This window comes from Triticum aestivum, chromosome 7A (genome assembly GCF_018294505.1).
Source record: "Triticum aestivum cultivar Chinese Spring chromosome 7A, IWGSC CS RefSeq v2.1, whole genome shotgun sequence".
NCBI lineage: Eukaryota > Viridiplantae > Streptophyta > Magnoliopsida > Poales > Poaceae > Triticum > Triticum aestivum.
In genome coordinates, this window is record NC_057812.1 from 312,636,074 (window position 1) to 312,642,113 (window position 6,040).

General features: G+C 41.7%; 1 long non-coding RNA gene across 2 annotated transcripts; it reads left to right on the forward strand.

Annotated features, from left to right (window-relative positions):
• Positions 1-2,213: 2,213 nt before the first annotated feature.
• On the forward strand, positions 2,214-5,711 carry LOC123154080 (uncharacterized). Of its 2 annotated transcripts, XR_006476645.1 has the most exons (3): positions 2,329-2,671; positions 2,765-3,412; positions 3,496-5,711. It is a non-coding gene; the product is annotated as an uncharacterized lncRNA (long non-coding RNA). The 2 variants fall into 2 exon arrangements; XR_006476644.1 differs by having other exon boundaries at positions 2,214-2,671; positions 2,765-5,711.
• Positions 5,712-6,040: the final 329 nt, after the last annotated feature.

A 6,040-nucleotide genomic window follows, 5' to 3' on the forward strand; every position in this document is an offset into this window, starting at 1 on the left:
AATGCTAGGAAACAAGGCCTAGGGTTCATACTTTCACTAGTGCAAGTTCTCTCAACAATAATAACATAATTGGATCATATAACTATCCCTCAACATGCAAAAAAGAGTCACTCCAAAGTCACTAATAGTGGAGAACAAACGAAGAGATTATTGTAGGGTACGAAACCACCTCAAAGTTATTCTTTCTGATCGATCTATTCAAGAGTCCATACTAGAATAACACCTTAAGACACAAATCAACCAAAATCCTAATGTCCCCTAGATACTCCAATGTCACCTCAAGTATCGGTGGGTATGATTATAGGATTTGCATCACACAATCTCAGATTCATCTATTCAACCAACACAAAGAACTTCAAAGAGTGCCCCCAAAGTTTCTACCAGAGAGTCAAGACGAAAACGTGTGCCAAGCCCTATGCGTAAGTTCACAAGGTCACCGAACCCGCAAGTTGATCACCAAAACATACATCAAGTAGATCACGTGAATATCCCATTGTCACCATAGATAAGCACATGCAAGACATACATCAAGTGTTCTCAAATCCTTAAAGACTCAATCCTATAAGATAACTTCAAAGGGAAAACTCAATTCATCACAAGAGAGTAGAGGGGGAGAAACATCATAAGATCCAACTATAATACCAAAGCTCGCGATACATCAAGATCGTGCCAAGTCAAGAACACAAGAGAGAGAGAGAGAGAGAGAGAGAGAGAGAGATCAAACACATAGCTACTAGTACATACCCTCAGCCCCGAGGGTGAAATACTCCCTCCTCGTCATGGAGGGCGCCGGGATGATGAAGATGGCCCACGGAGAGGGATTCCCCCTCCGGCAGGGTGCCGGAACGGGTCTAGATTGGTTTTCGGCTACAGAGGCTTGCGGCGGCGGAACTGCCGGAACGGGACTCTTCTGGCACAACTCTTTTACTCCAGGGGCTTCTTTTGGTCCATAAAAATCCACAAAAATTGGCAGGTCAATTGGACTCCATTTGGTTTTCCTTTTCTGCAATACTCAAAAACAAGGAAAAAAAGAAACTGGCACTGGGCTCTATGTTAATAGGTTAGTCTCGAAAATCATATAAAATAGCATATAAATGCATATAAAACATCCAAGATTGATAATATAATAGCATGGAACAATAAAAAATTATAGATACGTTGGAGACGTATCACCATTATAACCTTAGTCTCTTTAACCTTTCGATCGCGCCCCACAACACAACAAGCACACCCAAGATGACACATAGAGAGGCGATGTCTAGCGGTGCTCCAATGGAGTTCGGTGAGCATAAAGTGGAGACCCACGTGAGGGAGACGGATCTCTCGGTGGTGTACACCATCAACCCAGTTGTGGTGGATGACTACATCAATAGCGTTGAGCAGTTGCTTGCTCGAGACAAGTACAAGGTGGTCGGCATCAACCTCCAGTACACCGCCGGTCATCCCGACATAGATCAGAAGGTTGCCGTCACCCAATTGTGCATGCGCCATCATGTCCTCATCTACCACTACTGCATGGCCACAGAGCCTTGCGACCGTTTCAACAAGTTTGTCAACAACACCGACTACAAGTTTGCCATGGTGGAAACCACCGACGATGTAAAAGTGCTCAAGGTTACGGACTTGGCCTACAAGAACCTTTTGTCAAAATATATGAGCACTACAGGGTTTGGGGCAGCACGATGATGGACACCATGGTTGAACTCGTCTCGGCCATCATTGACCCCTACTACGAAAAGATGAAGCAGGATGCCCAGAGAACAAGTCCCATATCCTGGTACGGGGCCTAGATGCGGCAACTGAATGAACCTCACCTCAGGTTCGTGGCTAAGAGAGTGTACACATGCTACGAGATGCACAGGCGGATTTTTGACATGAGGAAGTGCCTCGTTACCCAAATCGACGAGTCCGGATCGAGCCACAAGCAGAGCAGGCGTCACAAGAAATAGATGACGATCAGATGATCATTTATGCTAGTTAATCATGTATGTAATATATAATTTACTTTATTGGTGTGTGGAAATGTCATGTGTGTAGTAATCATGTATGTAATTATGCATGTAATAGTTTACTTTGGTGCGTGCAAATGCCATGGTTGTAGCAGCCACCTATGTAAGTGGATGTTTAATTTGGTTATGCAACCATGTCCTTCTAAATGTGTATATGTGTGTTCATATATAGAGAAATACTATTAAGTACCCAGGATGAAGAATAAGTAATTCCTCACCCTAGTCAATCGACCGAGCGACAGACCGGTCCAACCAATTCACAATCGCTATAAGATTATGTTTCATCGATGTAATTTTACATCAATGAAAACAGTTGGGCGGTAGCTACACGCTAGCCCACTCCCCTGTGCCTTTTCCAATCAAAGGCGAGCACAGTTACAAAATAAAATTATGTGCGAGCAGTTCTCATTCGATGGCAACGTTCCTCTCTCTCCCCCGGCCCCTCCTCCTATCTCACGATTGCGGAGTCGGCAGCAGCGACGACACCGGAGGAACGACCGGGAGGTAACGGCTACCTCTCTCGCCCGTGGAGTGCTTCCCTTTCCCGCTCTCATGCGGCAGCGACCCGGAGGCGATGTGGTCGGTGCAACGATCTGGCGCGAGCTCGGCGATGTCAACGGCCTTCTCCAGCGTCCTCTCCACCTTCGGCGGTCTTCTCACCGGTATGACCTTCCTCCTCCTCTTCTTCCCCTCTCGTCCTCCATGAACTTCTGAATTTCTAGGGTTAGGGTTATTGATTTTTGGGAGCGTTGCAGCCGTGCAGGGGAGGAGGATGAAGATCAAGAAAGGAAAGGAAAGGAAATCAGGAGCTTGCCTACTACCTACCAGGAAGCGGGTGATGAAGGTGATGGTGGAGACACGCTCCCATCGGTGGATTAAATTCAAGGAGGTGGAGATCATGGAGGATGAGAAGAAGGCTATGTGTATTCAGTCTTTGATTGAGCTGAGATTAATTTTTGTTTGTTGTAGGACATGTGAATCCCCTCTGTGATTTAGCTTTTGTGTAAAATTCACGAATTTGCATCCTTTTAGCTATAAATGTTGCTTCTGATTTAACTGAATGTTAGTAATAATGTACATAAAGAATTAGCCTATATCTAGCTGACAATGCCAATTATCTGGAAATTCGTTAATCAATTTTTGCACAAACTTATGAGGTAATTTCTTGAACTAAAGATGGTTCACTTTACGAGAAATTTTGTTTTATAGTATTCTTGAGATAAATTTTGAAGTGATGATGCTAACTTTATGTTGAATGTATTAGGTAAATGAAGAATCAGAATCAGGGGCGGACCCACGTTCATGGGAGTGGGGGCCTAGGACCCCACTCAAAATATGAAACTTCAGTGATATTTCTTTGAAATTTCAGAATTTTTTGCCAAAACTATGTGAATTTGTACAAAGTATGCCCCCACTCCCATAGTTTGCCCCCACTTAGAATAGTTTCTGGGTCCGCCCCTGATCAGAATTCTGCCATCAAATTTAGGAGTCGAACAAGATGTTTGCAAGGGACTTGGAGATGAGGGAACGCTACAGAAAAGAAAATGGCAATGTTTGTACCCATGGTAAGACACATAGGCATATATACTCACCATAAGCTGGATGAAAGAATACATTTTACCATTTAAACATGCCAGTCGTCCTCACCAATGGTGTTCCGTGACTCCGAGTTCGCCTTGATGTACTCAGGTACCGCTCAGCCCATGAAGAATCTACTTATTGCCAATATGATTAAGGCTTGTGATTAATCCGTTTTCCTGAATTTGTTCAGAGGGCAAATTATCAAAGTTGCTAGATGCCCAATTCGGTCTGTTTTCATTGCACGTAAAAATTGTTTCTTCCATTAGCAAATATTTCAATTTTATGTCTCTGTGTTCTTCTTCAATCTGCAAGGAACTCAAAGATAGTTATACATTTACTAACGTGCATTCTAGTCCATAAATTGTTTGGGCAATGCACACAAAAAGATGTACATGTTTGGGGTACAAACTTTAGTTTCTTTTGAGGCTTATGAATTAATGCTGAATTTTGTAATTAACAAATAGCTTGCTTTCTCTACGCAAAAGAAAAGGAAGTTGCTAGCTGTACTAGCAACATGTATTGAGATCTTCCCGCAATGCTAGGATTTTGAGTTTTCCCGTTTAAATTTAGGGTGCAATTCTTGCTTCTGGTCATCATTAGAATTACTTAGTGTTAATTTCTTTTTCACCAGCAAATCCCTATGGTAATTTTCCGTTAATCATAAACTAGATGGTACAAACAAACAAGGAGCAAAGACTCAATAAGGTTACACCAGGAGCCACGAAAACTTAATTAAAAACTAGAGCACTAAAGCTGGTCCAGTGAGGAGCTTGGTGCCTATAGAAACCAAAAGAGAAGGGCAAGACAAAGACCAATTACTTAGTGTTAATAGTCTTATCTTGTGTGTACACCATGCTATTCTCTGTTCAGCTTAATGCATGGACAATATAATTATTTAGTAGGCTATATGAGTAATTTAATTTTCTTGTTTTGTGCACTTTGGAGCAACTCGTGGTTACTAGCAGTTTCGAGTTAAGAATTATTTCAATTGCAATGAGGTACACAGTGACCCTCTTTCTGGCTGTATATCTTCGCTGTTTTGGTTGAACTGGCATAAACCTAATTCGTAATGTTGATGTGTTTCCTTTTGCTTTTCCTTTCTCTAGGAAGCCATGACATTTACTTGGTGCCAGTCATTAATTAATCAATTTCAATGTCCCCATAATAGAGGATTGGTATTGATTTGCATTGGCTTAACTACCGAGGACAAGTGTTTCCCTTTCACCCTAATAGTGGTTGATTTGCTCCTTTGAAGGAGGCCTACATTATGCTAAATGTCTATATGAGCAAGAGAAGTAGTCGCAATCAGTTAGCATTTTTATTCTTATGTCATATCTTCAGAAATTCTTAACATGGAATACATCATATATTTATCTGTATGTAGCTAATGCTTCTTTGCTTAAATCTTATGTTTGTTAAATGTTGGCACGCAGAATCATTAACTACATACAGATAAATGTACGATGTATTCCATGTTAGGATTTTCTTAAGCTCGATTGCCACTACTTCTTAAGCTCATATGTGATAATGTGATCATGCAATTGTCTTGGGTTTAACTGAATCTTGTTATCAATTGTCATGTCCGACACATTTGTCTTGTACAGGAGTGCAGTTCTGTATGTGATCAGATTTTCTTAGGCTTTATTGTTGATGGTCATGTCTGTTTGTAGTTGTCATGGCACCAAATATTTTTAGAATATTCTACATTGATGATTTTTATCATTAATCCAGCGCTACATAAATTGTTTATTGTTTTTAGGAATGCTGCCGCTGGTTTCAGCGCTCATCACTGTTGAGTCTCTTTTCATGACCCAGAGTCTATCCCAAAGCCCGATGGCTCCAAAGCAGCACCGGAAGTCGGAAGAGACCTTGCATAGTCAAAAAGACAAGCAGTGATCGACCAGACACACTAGAGCTTGTACTTCATGGGGGTCATGGGCACACTGGCGGCTAGACACCTTAATTACCGTTGTATCAAGTAGCAGTTTGCAGCTATGGCCAGGGCCATCTTCTCTGCAAGTTATTTCAAGTACTTACTGTAATTGAAATGACGATTATATGTGGTTTCGTGGCTGCCACTTGTGAATGCATTTGTCCGGATGTACTCTGTTCTTGAGTCCATGGCATCGAGTTCTTATGCCTGCCGATTGGAAACTTTTGTCCCTGCCACTTAATTATAACTCGCACATGGTTAGTTAGGGTATCTCAAATTATCAGCAGCCCATCTTGTCGTTCTCTTTTTTAATCTGAAAATTATTTCTTCCATTAAACTGAAGATACAACAGAATGAGCAAACTTTTTCTAGAGCTCGTGCAGATAGAGGTAATGTATACAGGGGATTAAATAGTACGTGTCCACAACTACTGCATACTTCTCAGATAAATAAAAAAAGTTGCACCCTGACGCATGGTTGTAGGCCACCCATCTTCAGATCAACCGAATTAAGCCAC